At 47.9% G+C, this 23,515-nt stretch overlaps 1 protein-coding gene across 1 annotated transcript in view; it reads left to right on the plus strand.

Annotated features, from left to right (window-relative positions):
- Positions 1-802: 802 nt before the first annotated feature.
- Positions 803-23,515, plus strand: part of LOC142880890 (Krueppel-like factor 6) — a 114,916-nt gene continuing 92,203 nt past the window's right edge. Inside the window, exon 1 of the mRNA XM_076014869.1 lies at positions 803-813. The gene's annotated coding sequence lies outside the window, so the exon portion shown is untranslated. The remainder of the gene's footprint in view (positions 814-23,515) is intronic.

Below are 23,515 nucleotides of genomic sequence, written 5' to 3' on the forward strand. Positions count from 1 at the left end.
CCTTACTGCATCAGGCACTGACGAGCTCTATTTTTTTTTTTTCTTCTGCAGAATTCATTTCACCACACGGTGCCCGTCTTTTAAAACTGGAGCGACGGCTGTATTGGAAAATACACCCAGCGCGAACCTCGGACGCGGCGGAGAGCCGTTGTGCGAAAATGCAAAGATTGACAACATTGATTTGGATACACTTGTTACCGCGGGAAAACAAACAAAAGTTGCGTAACGACAGACTCCTGTATTTCCATTTAAATTTGCCTTCCATTCAAATGTGCCCCCCCCCCGGAGTCGAGCCGCTGCTCTCGGTGTAGAAATGCTGTGGAGGATTGACTGGATTGGAAGTCATTTGCTCCGCTTTGCATTACTGTTTTGGCAGCACAGATATACACTTATTTTGTGTGTGTATGTCTCGGCTAGGGGTGGAGGTCGGTGAGAAATTTACAGATTCCAATTCCATTATCGATATCGCGTTATCGGTCCGATTCCTTATCAATTCTCAGAGTGAGCGGGGAGTGGAGTACAAATGGTCTTATTCGCATTAACTCAGTTTAACGCATAGCAATCCTTGAAAACAGTCATTTCCTGCCAGAGCGTCCGCTCTGTTTTGCACTTGCAAGTATTTTTCAGGCTTTTTTTTTTTTTTTTTTTTTGCATACAGCCACAGGAAATTGAATAAAAAAATAAAAATTTATTCCAAGAACTCTAAAAACAAGCAAGTTTGGCTGATGAAAAAGTTTGCCTCATTATTCGTAAAATGAAAACAAGTTTACGCTGTAAAATAGAGCTAACGCTAACCTGGTCTGGGGGAGATTTGTCCTTCCTGTTTATATTTGATAGTCTCGTCTCCTTGTATTTTTCGGTGCTTTTTTTTTTGTCGCCCTTTGATTTTGTCACGTGTGTCTCGTTGTCTGTCCTGCCCTTGAGTGTCACCTGTGTTCCCCTATCCACTTGTGTCAATAGTCCTCGTCTCCCTTTGTCTTTGTCGGGTCACGGTTTCATCATTGCTTCTTGTCTTGGTGGAATCAGGTCTGTTGTTTCATATTTTCCACACTTTTCATCATGTTTTTTTTTTTTTTTTTTTTGTCCCGCTAGCCTCGTCTGTTTTTTCCTCGTGAAGTCTGCCTGTTTTCACTTCATTCTTTTCTTTGAGGACAACCTTGGTTTAGTTAGCAGTTTCGTCGTTGGCAGCAGCATCGGCACGTCGGCTTTTGAATTTATTCACGAGTGAATCACAGCCACAAAATTTGTCTCACGTTCGTGTCGGCTGCACGTTCCGAATCAAACAACAGATTGCGTGGCGTGGCGTGGCGCTGCGCGGCGCGCGACGTCGTCCCAGATTTCGCGACGTCTAGATTTCCCATCTCTCTAAGGCTGCGTTCAGACTGCAGGCAAATGTGATTCCAATCCTTGTCGAATCCGATTTTTTGTTAGGGCACTCCACTCGTTGCGATCCATGCCCTGGAGCTTAGCTTGAATGGAGCTCTCTCCCCACAGACTGATGAGGCAATGAGTTCCCTCCTCTGTCCAGGGACTGCTGTTTTCTACCGCTTCTGTCTCCTCCATTACGTTACAGCTCCGCACCTGGAATGGCGCCCTCTGGCCTGGCGCATTGGGTCTTGCGTCGCGCAGAGTGACGTCACTGGACGGTAAAAACCCATCGGTGTGTTTGGAGCATGTTCACACTGAGACGCGTCCGTCCAAATGCCATTTGAAGCTACCGCCCGAAGGTGGTTTCAATCCGAAAATCGGACTTTGTGTGATTTGGGACTGTTCAGACTGCAAAGCAGCAATCCGGTTTCAATCTGGATTGGCTAAAAAAACGGATTTTGGCTGGCAGTCTGAACGAGGCCCAATATCGGCCGCTCTGTATTCTGTGGAGGCGGTCGGTGGAGCTCCGCTGGAAACACGTAACTTGGCTTTATGTCTTTGAGTGGCGAGTAAGGCTGCATTCCTACAGTTCCAGTATAGCCTCTTGGCTCCACCCCCATCCCTCCCCCCCTCCCTCCCCCTCCGCCCGGCAACCCAGACGTTAGATCTCGCTGGTGCGATTTGCGCTTTTCTTCGTAGTCCTTGTTGCGAGCCAATATCCCCCCCCCCCCCCCCCCCCCCAACCCCCCCCCCCCCCCCCATCTCGCGGCGATAGAAAGTGAGATATTGTATTTCACGCGGGCCATTTCTCACTGTCAGTAATGCACATCAAATCCCACGAGCGGCAGGGCTAAGAGGCCTGATGAGCTCTAATGCCTTTACCTACATTGCGGGGCTTAAGAGGGGAAATCGCATCCAAAAGTTTTTTGGCCCTGGCTCATTGTGGGGGTCGGGGGGGGGGAGGGGCACATCTGAGCCTCGGCTCGCTTGACACATTTTTTTTCCCCCGCCGTCCGTAAGGCCCTCGAATTTAGAGCTTCCCTCCCTCCCCACTTGATCCGTCTTGATCTCATTTACACAACCAGTAGGGCGACTTCGTTCTCTTTTGCTAATATTTTCCTTGATATGACGCCACCACGGTGGGAGGTGGGGAAGTGGAAGCAGCTTACGGAGGTCCTGGCCCGGTCCAACTCGGCTCCGGGGTTATTTTCAGACTCGGGACTGGCTTGGAAAAACAGCACGGCGGTGATATTTTCCTCTCTTCGCTCAGCTCGTGTTCCACGTCCTTCGTCCTCCTCCTCCTCCTCCTCACCCCCCTCGTCCTCCCGGCATTCAAGGTGTCCTCGCACGACCGCCACGCTCTGCCTGTTGCCTCCGTTATGTGTTCTTTTTTGAAAAAAAACAAAAACAAAAAATTAACCTTAATTTATCTACCATGATGAAGTCCCCCCTCTTTATGAATGAGACAGATTGTCCCGTCCGTCCCAATAAAGTTCAATTCAGCAGTTAACGAACGTCTTCCCGTCTCATTTCTCCAACCGGACGGCCCGACGCCAACCCCAGGGCGCACTAGATGGCGCTGTTGACAGCGGCGAGCCGTCTTCCCATTTGCTGAGTCCCACCCCCCCCCTTAATCCAATAAATCAGATTGTGCATTATGCAGTTTTGTAATTACACGACCACAATAAACACAGTTAACAATGCACAACGGCTCCAGTTTCCACAGCTGTTGCTGCATTAGATCAGTGGGGGGGTGGGGGGGGGTGAGATATGAAACAAGATATCAGATTTGGGCGATCGATGTGAAACACGGAGATGATCAGATCACCCGCTCCTTTTTTTTCTTTTCTTTTTTTTCCCTTCCCGCTCCCCCCACCGCCGGCCCCGGCCTTTTTTAATGGCTCATAATGTCGTTAAATTTGACTGCCATTATTTGCAAATACGTTTAGCGAGTCCGCGGGGGCGGGGGGGGCGTTTAATGAAAAGTGGAGTCTTATCGTGCGCTGATAGCGTTTCGTGTAGGCCGGAGTTATTTCGTCGTTCTTCTTTTTCATTTACCGTGTTTTTCGGACCAGTCGCACCCGTCGAAAAACGCTTCACCAAGAACCAAAAAACATATAAGTCGCACTTTTTGGGAAATTTATTTTACAAAATCCGAGATCCAAGAACCGACATTTAATATGGAAAGGTGAGTTATTGTTATAATAATAATAATAATAATAATAATAATAATATAATAATAATGCAACGATTCTTTAAATAAACCATATAATGTTGTGTTTTGATGTTTGAGTCCACACTAACTGGCCGTTTTAACAGCCACGAATGAACAGAACATATTATTAATGCTAAATGACTTTACTTTAGATAATTACTTAACAGCCAACTTACTTCATCCAGTGTTTTGATAAAACAAGTTTTCTATCGTCGTCGTTCTACCTACTGTTACCGGGGCCAAAAAATCTCTTTCCGCCTGTGAAATTACCGACATGTGAAATTACCGTAAAAAAAAATGTAATATATAAGTCGCATGACGAGCCAAGCTAGGGAAAAAAATACAACTTATAGTCCGGAAAGTACAGTATTTATTTTTCCGTACATTTACGTCTTTGTGAAAAGTGTACATCATTTTTTTTGTAAATAAAGCGTGGTTGTAAACACATTTATTTATTTATTTTTTTAAATCTTCCTCTTCTGCTGCTCTTCTTCCCCTGCTGTCTGTTCACCCCGCACCTCCCTCCACCTCCAGCCCCGCCCCCCCCTTCTTGTTTGTCAGCTCGTCTGCGACTTCCCAAACCCGTCCTCGCCCGTTCGTCTGTCTGTCTGTCTGTTTGTCTGCCTTTCCACGCGTTTCCTCCCCTTTGTGTCTGGGCCCGTGGGCAGGTTTAGCGACGGGGGCGAGGCGGGGCTGCCCCGGTTAGGCCCCCGACGCGGGCATCAAAAGGTGAAGAGGGAGACAGGCGCTGACACATTATGCCCCCCCATCCTCCTCCTCCTCCTCCTCCTCTTCCTCCTCCTCCTCCCCTGCATTTGATTGAGAGTAGTGATCCAAAGCTGATGCGGGAGAGGAGCCGGAGCTCACCTCTTGTCAGGCGGCGGCGGTGACAACGTTGGATACGCTCGGCGGCTCCCTGACAACCTCCTTCGCACGTTGACACGCTCGCTGATATCTCACTCAGTGTCTCGCTGTTGTCTTAGCCGGGGGGAATTGATTGTAAAAGGCGGCGGGATTCAGAAGGGGGGGGAGTGGGGGGTGCGGGCGCTTAAGCGTTGGCTCGGCAAGCGGGGATTCCCTCGAAGCCGGGACTGAGCACGGCGGAAGGGTTTGAAATTGCGCGGATTTGCGTTTGGAAGAGTCGGAAAACGAAGAAATTCGCGATTCTCGCGTGTTTTTTTTTTCTTCCCCGAAACGAGAGAAATGGAGACGAAGGAAACGCCGCGGTCGGCATTCGTGAATGGGGTTGCACTTTGGCAAAACGCGTCGCGCGGGCTGATGGTTTAAAAAAAAAAAATAAATAAATAAATTTAAAAAAAACCCAACACGACGAAAATGAATTTAGATTTCACAGTTGGCTGCGAAAGTGTTCCCGCCGTCGCTTCCTTATTGATGACGTCGCCTTTGCCAGGGCTCAAGCTCATTGTTTTGTCACGCTGGACGTGCCGGTGCTTCTATTCGAGCATGTGCTGCTGACACATCTGATGTCTGAAAAATGATTTAAAAAAAAGAAAAAAAAAAGAAAAGATATATTCCAGCCACATCTGCACTGCCACCCTTACATCAGAATAAAACAGAGGGGGGGGGGGATGGTCTGAATTGAGCATTTCCGCAACATGAAAAAAGGGAAAATTACTTTGCAGAAGTAAGAGAAGGCAAAAAAATATCAAAAAAATATTCCGACTGTTGGAGGATTTTCTCAACGTCTCAGCAACCACTTTCAGAAAAGAGATTTTTTTTCCCGTCGACTGCCGGATGTGATGGCAGATTTTCGAGGGACCTCTCAAGGATCCCACCCCCCCCCCCCACCTATTTCCCACCCATCTCCAGCGAGAGTTGAACGTTCATCCCTCAGAGACTCATTTATTGCAGCGCCACCGCCGCCGCGGCCACGGGCTCGACAACCGGCCGTCTGCGTGAAATATGCACGACTTAAAGAGACGTTTAAAGGGGGGGGGAGGGGAGGCACGCTTGGCAGCTGCCATGTGTCAACCCCCCCCACCACCCCCCCCCCCCCCACACACACACACACACACACCCACACCCCCACCCGCCCACACACACGTACACACTTTAATGTGGTGCGCCCCGGCTGATTGGCGCGTCATGCGGCTCAAGGAAAGGAAAGGACCGGCGAGGAACATCCAACGCCGTTGGAGACGTTTCCTGCGCTAAAGAGACGTGTGTCTTTTTTTATTTTTTTTATAATTTTATTCTTCTTCTCCTCAGCGAAACTTTTCTCCGTCGCCGACGTCCCAGCGCTTCTCGCCATATGAGGCCTACAACTGCTTTTGTCTGCACTATTTCTTCTTCTTTTTTTGGTTGAACCCCCCCACCACCACCCCACACACACACACACACCACCACCCTCACCTCCCCACCACACGCACACCCCACAGCCCTCCCCCCGCCCCCGACTTACTGATGACTCTCGAGCGCAGCAGCACATGGTGAGATCATTAATTTCAAAAACCCTACCGTTAAAGCGCTTCTTCCCACACACGCGCGGTGTTTCATTCCCCCCCCCCAACCACCCCCCCTCGGAGTATCCGTCCGCATGTGGAGGAGAATTCCTGCTCTCTCTTCCATTCGGTGGCTTTGAAAGAGAGAGAAAAAAAAGCTGCACTGCCCTGCATTGTGGGAGAAGAAATGCATACATATATACAGATACTGTATGTATGTGTAACGTCTATATATACACACACACACACACACACACACACATGTAGCCTGAACAGATTTGTGTTGAAAAATGAAAAAGAAAGAAGCTCAATACATATATATATATATATATATATATATATATATATATATGTATATATGGGAAAAAAAAAAAAAAGGTTGCGGATTTGTGGAGCCGCCGTGGGCTCACGCACGCCCCCGGTGCTCCTAACACCGCGGAAAGCTGCACCTTTTCACGGCTTTGGCAGCCGTGAATTATTGGTGAGGCCGCGGCCAAGGAGGAGAACCCTTGCGCACGCCTCCCGCCCGTCCGCCCCCACCCACCCACCCACCCCCCGCGCGCCTCCCGCCCGTCTGCTCGCCCGCGCTCTCTCCCCTCGCACTTTTTAATTTTGAAAACTTGATGATTATTAGTTCAAATAGGACTCCCGCTCCACAGCAGGAGGAGCGGTGGTGGTGGCGGCGGCGGCTGCCGCCTCCGGTACCCGAGCTGCATTTTTAACAAGTAAAAAAAAAAAAAAAACAAGGAGAAGAAGGAGGAGAAATCCTCAAGTGGTGGTGCCGAGTGAGGGAGAGAAAATGAGAATAGACACGAGGAAGAGAGTGCTCTTCCACAGTGTGTGTGTGTGTGTGTGTGTGCGTGTGTTTGGGCGAGCGACTGCTGCCGGTCCTGAGAGCAGAGCCGAGCTGGAAGCCCGCTCAAAGCCCTTCACCTTCACAGCCGAGCTGGCACGGTGTGCCTGGCTGCCTAGCTGGCTGCCTGCCTGGCTGACTGCCTGGCTGCCTGGCTGGCTGGCATAGCGCGATGTTTATCGCACAAAGGCGCGATCAAAGAGCGCCGCTATCTGGCTGCACCACTTTCATCTGGGTTCCCACAGCTGACAGTAGCATCCGTAGGGGGGCTCTCCTCTGCTTTTTCCTCTTGCTTTAATGGTCTCCTCTAGCGCGCGCACCCCCCACACCCCCCGCCCCCCTCCACACATTTTATCGCTGCAGATAAAGAGACTTTATTTGAGATTCCATAGCCAGCAGAGAGGGAGAGAGAGAGAAAGAAAAAAATTCTCAACCCTAATCAATTACGGTTTTAGAGGCTGCCTGTGGATCAGCTGCTGGTAGAGCGGTATTTTCCTGTCTCTCTGCGCGCGAGGGGGCGGGAGGGGCACTAAAACTTGAAGGCCCCACATGATGCAAAATATGCTTGACTGATGTTTTCCCACACTCGCGTTTGTGCGTGGAGGGGTGGCAGCGTCGGTGTGTTTACATGTAGCGGGTAGTGAGAATGTCTGCGCACGACGGCCAGAAGGTCAGACAGCAACTTATACATATGTATATATATATATATATATATATATATATATATATATATATATATATATATATATATATATATATATATATACATATACATACATATATATACTGTATATACATATGAAACAAACTGACGCATTGTAGTTGCTTGGGCTTCATAATGAAACTATGCATGTATGTTTTCTTACAAGAATCTGTCGTTTGTTTAGAAATCCTTTATTCAAAACCAGAATAATAGACAACGTAAAATGTATTTACAATGTACTTCGCTGTTGTTTCTAAACAATAACTAAAACAATTTCCTGTCAGTAGCTGCGTTTCCATTACCGCCTAGAATCGCGCAAAACCTAAATATCGCAATAAAAAAAAATGTAATGGAAACTTTTTTTTTTTTTTTTCGCATTTACACATCACCGGACATGACGTACGGGCGTCACGTGACCAGTTCAGAAAGGGGAAAAGTCTACTTGCTGTACGCTAAAGCGCTGGAAAGCAGCCCTTTGTGATGTCACCAATTCCTTACCATGACCTTCCTAGCCCAGTGTTCCCTGCATGTTCTGAGACTCTGAGCCTTGCTTTTATCTCCTTCCAAAAATATGAACGCTCCGTCAATGCGTCGGCCTCGGAAGACACCAAAGCCCAGCGCTTCGCTAAACAGGGGGCTAAATATGCCATTTCCTGGAGACCAAAGGAGCATTAATGGATAATTATTAATGCCAGGATGCTCCACTGGGGACTGCAAAGAGAAATTCTAATGTCAAACTGGTGCTTCCAACAGGCCATTCAACACCAAACCCCCTGATCTTTGTTCCTGCAAGCCTACATGGCTGAAAGCGCAAAAAAAAAAAAAAACGCTTTTGATTCCCCCCCCCCTTTTCTTTCTTTCTTTTTTTTTTGGCGTGCATAAAGTTTCTCTCTCTTTTTTTTTTTTTTTTTTGACAGTTCCAGCGTGAACTTTGACAATTGGTATGCAGCCACCATGTTGCCGAAAACGCAGCAGGCAGCTGAGCCCAGATCTGAGAGAGTCACAGCTGGAGAGGCGTGCTGGTCCAGAGCTCCCACAAGAAACCGGGGGGGGGGTGGGGGGTTGGTTGGTGGTTGGTGTGGTTTTGGGGGTGGGGTGGGGTGGGGGTGGTGTTTATCATTCTGGAACAGCTTCAGTTTAGGATTCAGACGTGCCGCGGGAACAGCCAGCAAAGTCCTCCCCCTTGAACTGAGACATTAGGCGCCCCCCCCCCCCCCATCTCACCTGACGCGGCGCCTTAAAAAAAAAAAAACCCAAAAAAACCGACGCAAAACGTGCGCGGCTGTCGCGGCCGCATCAAACTGCCTGACGCTGCCAAGACAAACGGTCCATCTTCAGCACAAACGCGGGGTTGTTGTTTTTTTTTTGTTTTTTTTCCCTCTCTCTCTCTCTCTCTCTCTCCCTCTCAGCCTCTCTTCTGAAGCGCGCGCCCCCGCTCGCCAAACGGCGCGGCTCCCCTCGTCGCAATCAATCCCAATTTTACAGACGGTGGCTCAAAGTCAACCTTCGGGGAGCCGCGGAAGCTGACAGGTGAGGACTGCGCTGCCATCTCTCTCTGGCTGGCGCACATCAAAAGGTGCGGCAACGGGTGGCAGCGGTTCCAATGGAAGACAAGCGCTGCTTCTTCTTCTTCTTCTTCTCCTTTCTTTTTTTTTTCAGAAGAGAACAAAGAGACTTGAAAAGAGGAGAGTGCGCGCGCGACTCGTCGGGAGACGGGGTGGGGGTGGTGGTGGTGGTGGGGGGGAGAATGGCCGAGAGGCTGAATAGCAAAAGGGCATGAATACTGAAAAAGGTTCCATCTGCTCCGGTGCAGATTTTTTTTGGAGGAGGGAACCGGGATTGAATGCAGCAACAAATTCAATACGATGTTGGCTGCACCAGAACATCTGCTTCCCAAGTCAATTTCCACTTCCACTCGCTGTTTCGCTCCCGACGCATCCATCCGGAACACGTTTGGACGGTGCGCTCCCGCGCCTCCTGCTCAGTGTGGGAATAAGAGCTTGAAGCACCTGTGCAGGTGGAGACAGTCTCGGCATTGCCGCACAGATTATCAGGACTTCATTTGGTTTGGTTGCTCGGACTTTACGCTCCCAGTTACCCGGACACATGAGGGTATTCAAAGGTCAAGTGTGTAATATTTGGAGATTTTGAAGAAGAAGAGACGGCGACATCCTTTTACCTTTTTCGATCGTAGCGCTCACCCTCCCTCTCCCCGAGCTCGCCAGTGAACTACGGTGGTACCTGCGCGCACAAACCTGGATACCTCGTCCACCTTCTTCTTCGTTGGTTGATTTGAGGACGCAAGCGTTCACCCTAAATACGAAACGCAAGACCCTTATTCATCTACTTACATTATTATACATGAATGAAAATCCTTTCTATGCGTAGGAACCACATGAATGTTACTGTTCTGCGAGTATACGCTTTTATTACTGTATTTGTGAGCATTCTATAAAGCTCCAAACAGTACATGAATGATAATTTGGTGGCCAAGTTGTACACGCTGGACCTTGGAAGGGCTGTCCATGTTGAACACTGCTGAAAGCTGACCAAAGCTGTAAATCTGTGGATTTTTTTTTTATTTCTTTCGTTGGACCTACCAAAGTCCAAACCAGTGTCCGTTTTTTACAGGGTGCTACATTTCTATTTATAGTTAAGTACTTTTTCTTTTTCTTTTTCTTTTTTTAAATGTAATTGTCTCACGCTAAAAAAAAAAAAAAAAATCCACCCGGGTGGAACAGCCACTTCTGAAAATTTGCTGACGCTAACCCGTATTTGAAACCACCTCCGTGTTTCCAGCTTCCTGGGCCCTGAGTGTCGGCTGATGGGGGTGACACGGTGAGGAACAGCAAAGCATCTTAAAAATGAATTAGGTCACTCATCACAGCTCTAACCGCTGTCATAACTTAACGTTTATATATAAATATATATATATATATATATATATGTATGTATATATATATATATATATATATATATGTATGTATATATATATATATATATATATATGTATATATATATATATATATATATATATATATTTCCCCCCACCTCCACGAGACCTCTGGAAATCATTCGGCTCCGCTCAGCGCGCTCACTTTTTTCTTTTTTTATTATTATCTACCAGCTGTTGGAAAACTTTACACTCTAAAGGCGACAAAAAAGGAACGGGGACGTTCTCTGAGGACCCATTTGCACAGCTCCAGCAGTTTAAAGACGCCGCCGCCGCCTCTGTGCTTGCAAGCAGGTGTGCACCCTTTATCTTTTGCCTTAATTCAACTTCCAGAAGGAAAATGAAAAAGAAAAAAAAAAAAAACCCAATAGGAAAAAAAGAATAATCGTGTCAAAACAAAAGTACGTGTGAGCTTTTCGTGTGTCTCTGGTACTTTCCTCCGCCCTCCCCCCCCACCACCTCCAGCTGAATGTTTTACACCCACAGGTCTGAGCAGTGTCTTAGTGAACAAGTTGTCAATACCGTGCGCGTACAGAGAGAGAGATCAATACTCTCTCAGGCAGCGGGTGAACAGGGTGGAGAAGTTACTCAAGCCAACACGGGGGTTGTCACGCAAAGCAAAGCCCCCGACGAGGATGGAAAACGGACCCGGGGAGCTTGTCTATATAAGCGGCGCCTTTCCGCTCGGGTTCACCGCGCCAAAGCCAATTTGCAGCCCAAATAAGAACAAATGTAATTCTTATTTCGGTTCCCCCCTTTTTGTCTGGGTGCAACCTCCATTCCCAATGCATTTAAAAGAAATCCAGCAAAAAAAAACAACAAAAAAAAAAAAACAGGGGTCCATTTCTATGTGTCGCATGATTTCCGTCCCATCTGATTACACCTCCGCCTCTGTCTCTGGTTCCCATCCAATCATTAAGGGCGAGTATCTTTGGAGCAGGAAGCAAAGATTGGAAGCATTTAGATCTCTCGCAGATCTGCTTAATGCTGCCCATCGATTGCTTTTCCCTTTTAAAAAAAAACAACAAATGGACAACTCCGATGGTCCAAATGGCCCTTTTCCCCAATTACAGGCTTGGGTGGCTTTCAGTCCTCCTGCAGAAAACACTCCAGGCTTTCAACTCCAGATAGCTGCTAAGTGGTTAGCGTGTGGGATTCTTCTTAGCAATGTGTATAAAAAAAATACTCTCTCTCGCTCTCTCGCTCAAACACACACACACACACACACACACACCATAGCCCTGACGAATTTATTCATCTTTTCAGGCTTTTTCCATTAGAAAAAAATTTCCTTTGGCAAGGGGCGGGGGGTAACTTTTGTTGTTCAATTGGTAATAGGATTATAATCTTCTTCAGCTGTTTCATTTTGTATTAGGGAATAACTCAGGCTGAGGCATGCTATCAGATATTGAATTGGAGATCAAGTGTTATGGTTGCACTCAAAGGGCCGGTTGTAATAGTAAGACTGTGGGAATACATTGAATCCTTTCTGGGGAAAAAAATTCCATATTTGACTATTATTTATTCCAGCGACTATTATGTGTATGTGTGTGTGTGTGTGTGTGTGTGTTTAATCACGATTAATCACATTAGTGACCTGAGTTAACTTGCGATTAATCCCAAATGAATTGCAGTTTTTTTTAATATGTATATTTATTTTGCACTGAGCCAGTTGCTCGAACAGACAAGCCTTTTGACAGCCCTTCGTCCGGACAACATGTCCAGACGGTGAGAATAACCTCTCACACGATACAGATGTGGCAGTTTTATTTTGAAAATTAACCGGGTGCAACGACCTGAGCTTCCTGTCGCGGATGGCTCGTGGCTCACTCACAAAATAGAGCAGACGCCGAAAACGGGCGCTGCGCAGCGCGAGCCGGCCACAGAGGTGCGCGCCGCTTCCAGTCTGGTGTGAACGGCGCCATTGGTTAACAGGGGCGCCGGTGTGAACGCACGCACCACATGGAGAGGGAGTTGTCTGAAAGGGAGTAAACACCAGCTGAGCAGAAGTGCTCGTCGACCGTCAAGGAGAAACGCGTGTCTGCTTGATTTACGCGCAATTTATTTAAGCTAACACATTACTAACGCGTTAACTTCAACAGCCCTAATATATAGATATATATACGTGTGTGAAGAAGAAGAGGAAGAATAAGGTGACGAAATCGAAACCAGAGCTCCCCCCCATGATCTTAAATTTAAGGAGGCCTTATCCAGGGTCACAAACCTGACCCCTCTTTCCCGTCAGGCAGCCAAACAAAGCAGGCCCCTCACCACCAGGTTGGCTCTGTGTTGTAGTTAATCTTGGATGAGACGGCAGCGGCAGCAGCACCCAAGGAACGGGATGAACTGGGGGTTGGAGGGTTGGAGTGGCTGGAAGAGAAAGAGAGGAGTGCTGCTGTCAACAATCTCTTATGGTGAACAGATGTGGGGGAACTCCCTCACTACTCCTTAGCCTGGAGGCACGCACGCACACACACACGCTGAGAGAGATACTGTAACACACACTCAGGAGGAGTAGCAGGAGAAAAACAATCATTTGGAGTAAATTCCTGGGATGACTGAAATGAACGTGGTGGCCAAAAAAAAAAAAAATCATGGCCGAGAAAAACGCAAACAAGAGGTCAGTAAACTAAGTTGTTTCATTCCGTGGTGTGGTTTTGGAGGAATGTTGCACTCGGTGAGGCCAGGGTGAATGAGGAAAGCTGCGCCACTGGGCTAGCGCTCCCCGTTGTGCATTTATCCTCACAGGGAGGTCTTCTTACGTAACTGACTGGGTCCTGATTTACGGGCTCGCTGAAGAATCCGAGTGAAAGGTGCGTTCCCAACACCGTGTGTGGGGCCCTCGAGCGTGTTTCGTCAGGCAAAGACATTTCACAGCCTTGTCCTCGGGCCCATGCAGCCCTTTAGTACGTTGGACCCATTTCCATTCGGGGTTTAGGGTTCGGGATTACAATTAGGGTTAATGGCAAGGTTTGAGGTACTTCAATCAAGCCAACCCCTGTCTCCTGTTTCCAGCATTCACAATGCATATCTGGAACCCCCCAAGTCTCAAGTCACAAGCGCCCAGTCAATGACCAACAAAAAGGGTAAGTCCAACGCAGCTATAAGCGAATGAGTTCCTGGAACGGAGGCTAAAGAACATAATCAGTTTTTGTTATTAAAATAATATGGACCATCCTACAAAGATTAGACGGTAGAAGTTAAGTTAAAAGAAAATTTACGGTTAATAAAAAAAAAAAAAAAAAAAATGCTCCCAGTCCATTCAATCGAGTTCTTGGCTGAGCTGAGAAGTTTTAAAGCAATTTGTTCATTAAGGTGGTAAAAACAATAACTCTGACACTGCGTCTGCATCCATCCGCTTGCACAGCGAGGTGTCGCACTGCGGCCAACGGGACATTTGACACCCATCATTTTCTTGCTTACTTGCCGTAAGGATTTTGATTACCTTAGCTAACCTGCAATATTGCACCCTTGTCATCCGACCTTGGCACAAATCCATAAGCCAAATTGCATTAGCTGGAAGTACCCTTTGCCTGTTTTTTTTTTTTCCCCCCTCACAGTGCACTTCAGGCTCTGGCATATACAGTATGTAAACATTTGGTCAATAGACCTTTCATCCCCTCGACGTTGTAAAGTCATTAACCCCGTTTGGAGCCGCCCGCAGCTCTCTAGCCCTCGCTTCCGCATTGTCCGCCATCGTTCCCATAGCTATTCACTCGACAAACAGCTGTGTTATTAGTCAGAGGGCCCTCTGCAGGCTCGGATTAGCTCTCCAGGCTTTCATTACTCGTCGATTCAGCCACCTTGATTACTTTCAATTGGCGTGAACGCCTCATTTTGCACCATAATCTAATTCAATATCATCTCATTTAGGCGCTGATAGAACGAGACGCCGGATAATTTGCTCACTTCGCTGAAGCGCTAGGATTAAATGTTTGTCTTGCAGAGCAATAATGATAATGTGCAGAAAATATGCGCTTCTATTAATTTTACGTCCACACTCAGCGAGAGGAGGGGGTTGGGATCGGGCGGGTTTGCACAGGTTGCATACCAGAGGCAGAGGTATCTGACGTGACCTGGTAGGAGTCAGTGACTCATTCCACCTCGGGGCGCATACGCACTCTTGTGACAAGAGCTCAAAGAATGTAAACAAGTTTTAAGACTCGCGCAGATCTGGTCTATTATCTGAAAGACTGCAACAGAGAAAGATTTGCCTCGCTGAGGACTGACTGTCTGTTCCTTGACAGAGGAGAGAAACATTCTGATCTGACGCGAGATTATGTGGTATGTCAGCCAACATTCCTCCTTTTCTTCCCCTCCCAGTCAACCTTGGAGTACCTTTGAAACTCGTTGTAGTTTAGTTTGACTTGTTTGCTGCCTCCTTGTGACACCGCGAGGGCAAACACCGCAGCGGTGAGGCTGTGAGTCCTCCTCGTCCGGCCCCAGTCGGACCTCCTGGCGCTCAGGGAAAGTGATCGCCGTCTTGTTGGTAGGAGACGAGAAACGTGACTATCTGTCAGCGCGATCTCATGTCTCTCAGCTTGTGGTCAGAAGTGCGCCCCCAGAGGTCAATCAGTCATCGGGACAGCTGATCCAAACACAGATTGCACCTCGGGCCAAAGGTGGGCCCAGCCTACCCAATTACCACAGCCACTCCTCCACTTTAGCCTCCATTATTCTGCCACTGCATTGTAGGAATGGAATGTTACCCGTATAAGGAGCACTTCCATGAATGGCGAAGCGCAAACATGAATCAGTGCGATACCTATACCAATATTTGCACGCCAATATTTACATTTTACACACATTAAGTACAGGAACAATGAGGCAAGGTCAATATTTACTAAAGGTCAACAAGATGGCATTTAAAAAAAAAAAAAAAACTGAGCAGCTTCGAGAAATGACTCAGATTCCAGATTGATGTCCAAAATTTGATCGTACCGGTGCACTGCACGACTCCCTTCAATTTCCTGTGGCGTGCGGTTCTCGGTCTCGACATGCTCCATTTGCCTCTGCCACACTCTGAGGAGCCTATCCCAGCTATGTTAATGCGAAGTTGGAGTGCATCCTGGACGGGATGCCTGTTCATCCCAGGGCCAACACAGAGGTGCGAACAACCATTGGCCATCACGCGCATGGATCATCAAGCCGGTTAGCCACATGTCTAATGCTTTAGCACTGTCCGACCAAATTACAGGCAACTGTGCAGTTACCAAGACAAACAATTGCAGCAAACAATCAGGAAGCCTTTCTTAAACTACTGGACTTCCATACCCGTCATCTTTCATGATATTGGCGTACAATAATGCACCCAAACTACGGTTTAACTTTGAAAGTGACATAATCGACAGAGAACACGCGTTGACGTTCCGTGAGGTCACACTGACCCCAAGACCAAGTCGTGGCAAGTAGTACAAGGAAGTGCCCTGCTCAATAATGGCACCACTAGCGCACAGCTCCTAGAGTTTCTCAGCCATTCATACATTCATATTCTCTTGTCTTACATATACTTTCTGGTCCCCCCCCCCCCGATGTAATCCAATCAAAATACAGGGCAAGAAAAGGCAGGAACTGATCTCTTATCTTTGGAAGATGCTGCATCCCCCCCCCACCCCCCACCCCCCCGCACAGACAGCATTATCAGTCATTTGATTACTCCGAGTAGCAGCAGCAGCAGTTTGGGCCTCTGGAGGCCTGACGTGCATGTGGAAATCCAATTGAATGCTGTTCCTTGCGTATTTGTTTAAGATTTGGAAATAATTAACTGGGCTAAAAGCTGTTCTAGCCGCACAATAGGATTACGCCAGACACTGAAGTTTTTTTTTTTTCATGCCTTTTTTTTTTTCCTTACCTCTCAAATTTTATACACAATTACCAAAAAAGCCTCTGTGTACAGGCACGTTTTAGATCCAGTGGACATATGGTCTTTAGATGGGTTTTTTTTGTCTTTTTTTTATGCTGCATGTGTGTGTATGCACACTTATCTCACACACACACACACTGTACTTAAGCCTGGGGCATCGGCAGGCTAACAGATGTTGGTCACAGAGGACAGCTGATCCTATGAACCGACTGCGCTGCCAAACGTGTTTTCTCTGCCATCCATCTGGACAAAACACATGTAGCTCGTAGCCAGACCCATGATGGCATTTAAGACCACTTAAGGACATCAAAATGGATAATAAACTTGGTTCTGCTCTGGGGCGAAAAAAGGCTGAAATAAAAACCAAAGAAATACATACATTTTTCATATGGAACATCTGGAGCGCACGGCATTTACAAGTCTCTGCTTTCCTTGAACGGAATCGTCAAAGCCTCTCATTTGGACTCATGATCAAGTGGTTCTTGATTGGATGGGACTTGGGCCGTGGGGTGTCGAACCAGTTCTTTACATTAGCTTTGCTCGATATAGTCAGTCATTTGTCTTTCTCCTGCGTCATTCTTGGATATTTTGGGGATTATTTGTCGGCATTTCACGACTCAATTTCGAGGAAACGGGATTGGAAACCTGAGGTGTAAACGTTGGATTTTACTTTGTCGGTCACAGAACCAGCATGTATTATTGTTATAGTTTACGCTCAAAAGCGCTATATACTCTGCTTTGTATGTGTAATACTGTTTAAAAAAAAAAAGGTATCTTAAGGACTATGCGTCTTTTAAGATCTTATGAACGGCATAGAAAGACGTGCTGAGTTCGTCCCAAAGGGCCTTGAGTTTGACACACGCCGTCCGGCGTTTGACCTGGAACAACCTCAGCCGCCTTAAACTGCACACGTCCCTTTTGTTCTGCGCTTTCCTTTCTTGCTGAAGTGTCCTGGACGTTCCACGGGCTGCAATCGCAAAAAAAAAAAAAAAAGAAAAAGAAAAGGTAATTGCGCTGGCAGATCACGGCCAAGCTTTGGCTCCCCTGAGCTGCACCCTGAGCGCAGCGTAAGGATGTGATTAACTGCCGCGTCCCGTCATTAACTGTGAGGGCTTTTGGCAAGCGGCCTCTCAATGTGAGTAATTGTCATATTAGACCCGTTTCTTGGTCGGAGCGACTATTGGAATCAGGTTCCTGGGGTTCCTAAAGGGGCTGTGGGATTGAACAAACTGTTAGCTACCGTGATATGTGACTACGGAGACACCATCCAATGTTACAGGCGCTAATACAAGCCAACACAGAGCACCAACGACGGATGAGAATTCCCTCCAATTTTTATTTTATTTTTTTTTCTCCCTCTCCACACACGACGACTGCCCCATAGATCAAGGGGCCAAACATCTTTGGAGTGACATCCAGCTGCATTGCTACTTTACTGCGCACAACATTAAGCGCCGTGGGGATGAATCATTCGCGCTTCGCCGTGACACCGTAACAACCGCAAGCTGCGCGCAGACGGCGGGGGGGGTCAAGACAAATAAAGTGGAGTGCGGGCCGTTCACAGAGCTGCAGAGAAGTTGTTAGTCACTCTGTAAAGGCAGCGCGGACCCTCCGCTGCTTTGGCGTTAACTGGCAGAAGCGGGGGCATTGATCTCTCCCCCCCCCCCCTTTGGCTTTCTCTGCGCTGTGATGTCTCTGCAGACGGATGGGAGGGTAGCGGCGGCGGTGGTGGAGGCGAATCGCACAGAGACGTGCGTGCTCAGTGCCCTCTTGATAGTACTTCAGAGATGAGCCCAGATTTTATTTATTTATTTATTTTTTTGGGCTTGGACCCCTCAATGGGCTCATCGGGAGCAGTTAGCATCACTTTGTAACCGAGAGAGAGCTTAGCGACGAGGGTGGAAATACTTTTTTTCTTTTTTTTTTTTTTTTTTAAACACAAGGAGGTCAGTAAGAGGGGAAAGGGGCGAGCGCGACAGTCTAGCTCAGACAGATTTGAACACAACAATAATGAACAATAATTTTCCGCCTGAAAGGTTTTAAGCGGCGCTCCAGTCCGATGTGCGGATGACGAGACGGTTTTGTTCCGTGCCCCCCCCCCGCTGCTGGCGTGACGTTCTCCATTCGATGGGGATTTTCCTCTGAGTGGGGATAATGGAGTGTCAGAGGGGAACCCACGAGGAAGGATTTAGATGTGTTGGAATTGACTCAGATATTTTTTTTTTTTTTTTGAAGTGTCATCGAGCATGTCCATTTTATCCCCCCCGCCCCCCTCCTCTAACCACTAGTCCTATCTGTGAAGGAAGAGATTTGCCTGTGTTTGAACACGCGTCTCGGCTGGTTGGCGGAGCTACGCGGCTTAGCAAGGGATCGGTGCTGACTTGCAAATATGATAAATACCCGCCGCAGATCGGGAACTTGACTTTCTCTCAGACGAGGCAAAAGGTTGTGTGAGGTGAGCGTGGATCTGACGTTTGGGTTCATGTCTGGGCCAGGCGGCTAAATGAAGGTAGTGCTTCGGTTTTGTTAAATCCAATACATTTAACGTGAATGTGTGGTATGGCCACCAAACATCGATGGAAGCAACATTTTTGAGTCTTTTTGTAGCAGGAACTGAGAAACACAAAGTCAAAAAAATGTAGAGTCCACTCATTGTGAGCCTGTTCTCAGCTATGCCGATGAAGGTCTTGGTTACATAACCCTTCTGGAATCACACTGAGTGAGAGATTTCCACCGAAGGCGATGAATGAAATCTTCAGGTGGCCATTTGCTCAAGCATCTGAATCACTCCACAGAATGATTCATTGTCGTTGGCGTGGCATTGTTCAAGTCTCTTTAAGATTTTGCAGACTGATCTGACTTGAAACGGCTGTTGGCATCGTGCGAGCGAGCCATTCTTAGTTACAGACACAAAATCTGTGAAAGAAATTTGACCCCTGCCGCAGCATGAAGGCACGTTATAATTTCCTCTTCTTTTTTTTTTTTTTTTTAACATTTGATAACATGCCAACCAAGTATTTAGTTGAATTTATGCATCTGCCACTCTCACACAGCGCAGCAAACCAAATGGTTGGAGAAACCGCAGTCTCATATAACATATGTAGCATCGCCCTGCAGACGTTGAAGGACCTCTTCAGAAAACCCGGGCAGTAACTTTGCCCATTCCAGTTTATTGCCTGGATGGACCCCCCCTCCCTCCCCGATAGTGTCCGCAATAGACCCCTGGATGGAAATTGGGATTAATGGAACCTTGGTTCCTACCAACTCCTTGGTCTTGGTCACGCTGAGCTGTCTCATCACCCCAGTTGATCCATGAAACGACGGCAGAGTCATCAGGGGACATGTGGAACTGGCAGGGCTCTGACTAATAGCTGGAGCCTCTGGCGTAGATGGTAGAGTGGAAGTGGTGTGTGGCGGGGGGTGGGGGGGAGAACGGTCCCCTCGAGGGGCCCCACGGCTACTGACCAATTTGTCTGACGCACACCTCTGCAGGTGCACAGTGCTACCAAAGTGTTCCAAGGCTTCTGTCAACACAGCGGTCAGAGGGAAATGTTTCAGATAAAAAGAAAGTCTAGAATCGGGATATCGTAACAGACCAAAACGCATGCATTTCCATGTTTATGTACATAGAATAGCAATAAATATACAGATATAGTCATGGGAGTCTTACTTTCTTTCTTCGCCACATTAATTCAAGTATAAAAAAAACAGTGCTTTGCCACCAGAAATAGCGCTTTGCTCTAAAAATGTGTGAATTCACGCCCAGAAATGGAACAGGAAACCCGCCCGGCCATCTGCTCTGAGCAGATCGCGCGGGTCGGACGGAGTTAGCCGCCGCCGCCGCCGCCGCTCCCAGCTGCTCCGTTTCAACCCACCGCACCTTCTCCTCATCGGCCGGCCGGTTCGTTTTGGTTAGGGGGGGGGAGAGTGTCAGTGTTTACAGATCCCTAACGTCTGCGTGTGCTGCGTGTCTAAGGTCAGGGTCTCGTGTACGTCCTGTGGCGTGTTCATGCTGAGCTCCAAACTTGGTGCTCTATGGCCGCCATCGAAACGCACCTAAGCATTGCATTAGCGAAGAGTTTTGCATCTTCGGGATAAAAATCTAAATGGAAAAACTTAACCTCTCTTACCCAAACGATTGTGGATTCAATGCACTTTTAAAAAAAAATTTTAAAAAAAATGTGGAAAGAAACATGTAAATAATTAAATGTCATTCCCTAAACACTTCAAGCAGGGAACAGTAAAGCGCCCGAGAGATTGCAGGTTGGAAGGATACGGACGGCGAGCAGAGATTTACGGACTATTTGTTCATCTGACACGGACGAGGAATTTGTTACATAAGCCCAGAGGCAGAACAGTGAAGACTTTGTCAACACGCACGCTCGCTGAACTTGCACACTAACACACACACACACACACGTACTTTAGCTATTTGGAGTTGGGTCATGAGCGGGTCAGATTGTGCCAGGTTATTCGCACGGTGTCAGAACTCGTTGCGCCGAGTCAAAAAAAGCAGAGGGAGACCATGTGGCGTTTATCTGAATACTCCCTTGTGACCCCGCGTCGTTGTATTTGACTTAGGGTGGGCAGATATCAGTAGAAAGGGGGTGAAAAATGAACAAACAAACACGTGTACATAGAAATAAAAATGGATAAAATGCCATTCTTACTGAGAGAAAAGAGGTATTAAAGGACTTGGACGCATTCAAATAGGAGCAGAAGGGAGTAAATAGTATGCGATGCGGTCTGTAGTTCATGTTGTGCGGCATTTTGGGTTAGCGTTTGTTGTTCTTAAGTGCGCCGTATACATAAATTGGATGGGATCAGGTTAGAATTCATCATCATCATCATCATAATGATAATAATAATAATAATAATAATAATAATAATAATAATTGTGATTTCTCACACAATTACTGACAGAAAATAGCCTTTAAGTGGAGGAGTTTTGGAGTGCAAAACAGAAAAACAAATCATGAAACGCTACTGCCAATTGAGAACTCAGGCAAATTACTGAACACAAGACCAAATTTGAAAAAAAAAAGGGGGGGGGGTCAATTAAACAACAACAACAAAAAATAAAAAAAACACGCAACTTCAGATGATTAAACGCAACAACGTTAACTTCTATTGCAAACGGTAGCTTCACCCAGTCAGCAATGACTCATCTCACCCACTAGCGCCCTAGCAAGGAGTTAGCGCAGTCGTGGTTAGAGGATTCTCTGTTGTGTTTTTGGACTTTTTTTTTTTTTTGTGGGGGCGGGGGGGATGTACTGTTGAGAAGATCCCACGGGCCGCGCTCTGCACCGAGCTAGCATGATGTTGTGACTGCAACTATAGGAGGTCACAAGAAAGGAAACGCATGTCGCAAATAATTACCGGGGACGCAGAATAAACAATCGGGAGGGGGGCGCGTTGAAAAACGCAACGCAACGCACCGCACCGCACCGGTTCAAGTCCAAGTGGAAACAAAGTGCACGCTGTTCGCAGGACCACGCGCCGAATGACTCACCGCACCGGTATCTAACATCCGCCTGGGGCTCGGCGTTACAACTCGAACAATGGGCTGCGCCATTGTTTGCCGCGGGACGCGGAGGGCCATCGAGGATACGGCGAACATCCTCTGAGGGGTCCGATGTCAACGAGCGGCGAAGAGCCGCCGCGTGCGAGGCGGCGCGGCCGCACCCGACGCGGCTCGGCGGCCGCGGGCTGCAGGAAACAGATGCGGCCTGATAAGTGGAGAGGATGTCACATTGTGCCCGTCGGATTTGTCAAAGTGCGTGTTTTTCCGATTGTAAATACGGCCTCTGTGTGTGTGTGTGTGTGTGTGTTCCTTTAGCTTCCAGCTGCTTCCCCCCCCCCCCCTCTCCCTCCGACTCTGTCCGACCCCTGCCAACAAATGTTTCGGACCAACGTGTGCAGCGGGCTGCTCTCAGGGAGGCCAAAAGGTGGTGGTGGTGGTGGTGGTGGGACGGCCCGGCCCCTCCCCCGACGTCTCCGGCCCGCCCGCCCGCCCAAAAACGTGGAATCGCGCGGTGGTAAATCACGCTTGTTTATATGCCTTCCGTCCGCAGCCCGGGAGCGTTTCTTCTCACTCCCGCCGGCGCAGAAACAGTGCCGCGCGGTACCAAGCGAGGAGGTGCTGCCCCCCCACGTCCCCCCCCCCCCAACCCACCCCTCTCTCTCGCAGCCTCTGAAGTTCAGAGTGCAAACGGCGAGGGCTGCGAGTGGCCCCCACGCCGCAGCTTTTAACGCCGGCGCGGGAGCAGAAAATGGAAAAGGGAAGTAAATCACAGCTGTTTATCTGGATCGCTCAGGCAGCGGGTGCACGGATTGTCACGCGGGGAGATATGGCTTTGGCTGTGCGCGCACGACGTCCAGTGTACACACTGGTTCCGCTGCAATTGTTTGCGAGTGCAAAGGGAATGAGTCACTGCGTCGCTGGGACGGTTGGGAGAACCAGACGGGCGGACGGGCCATTTAAAAAAAAAAAAAAAAACACCCACGCCAGTGCGAGTTTTTGGCCGTGGCAAAGTCCCGTTCATGGCGTCAAAACGGGCGAGAGTCCGTTTTAAGCAATCCTGAAATTGCACCAGATGGCGAATTGCACTTGCGTTACGGTTGTGTAAGCACGAGTGTTGGGCACGAGGTCATACCTCGGGGAGTCGCGAGCACGGTTGAGGTCCAGCGGTACGGTATCACACATATACATGCATATGACTGAGGATGAGGTCACGCAATATAAAAGGGTTAAGATGGAAAACTACGTTTAACGACTAACGACATAAAAAACTACCGCAACAACAAACATTTTTAATCCAAGAAGCAGAAATCACCCCACTTTGTACAAGAATGCCACAATAAAAAAAAATAAAAAAAAGTACTGCAAAACATTATTCAGTAGTGGACCCTGGAAGTGCTGCAGGATATCAACTCTTATCTCCTTTAAGAAAAAAAAGAAAAAAAGAAAAAGTGACCTTTATATAAAATAAGCATGGACCCTCCCTTACATGATGTTAATGCCAGGCAACATAACGCAGGTGTTGGCACTGAATGTCAATGCCGCTGTTTCATCCTACCCCCCCCCCCCCCCTTTTT

The sequence above is a fragment of the Nelusetta ayraudi genome, unplaced genomic scaffold, assembly GCF_046127955.1.
Source record: "Nelusetta ayraudi isolate G7.1 ecotype Tasmania unplaced genomic scaffold, CSIRO-AGI_Nayr_v1 ptg000174l, whole genome shotgun sequence".
Taxonomy (NCBI): domain Eukaryota; kingdom Metazoa; phylum Chordata; class Actinopteri; order Tetraodontiformes; family Monacanthidae; genus Nelusetta; species Nelusetta ayraudi.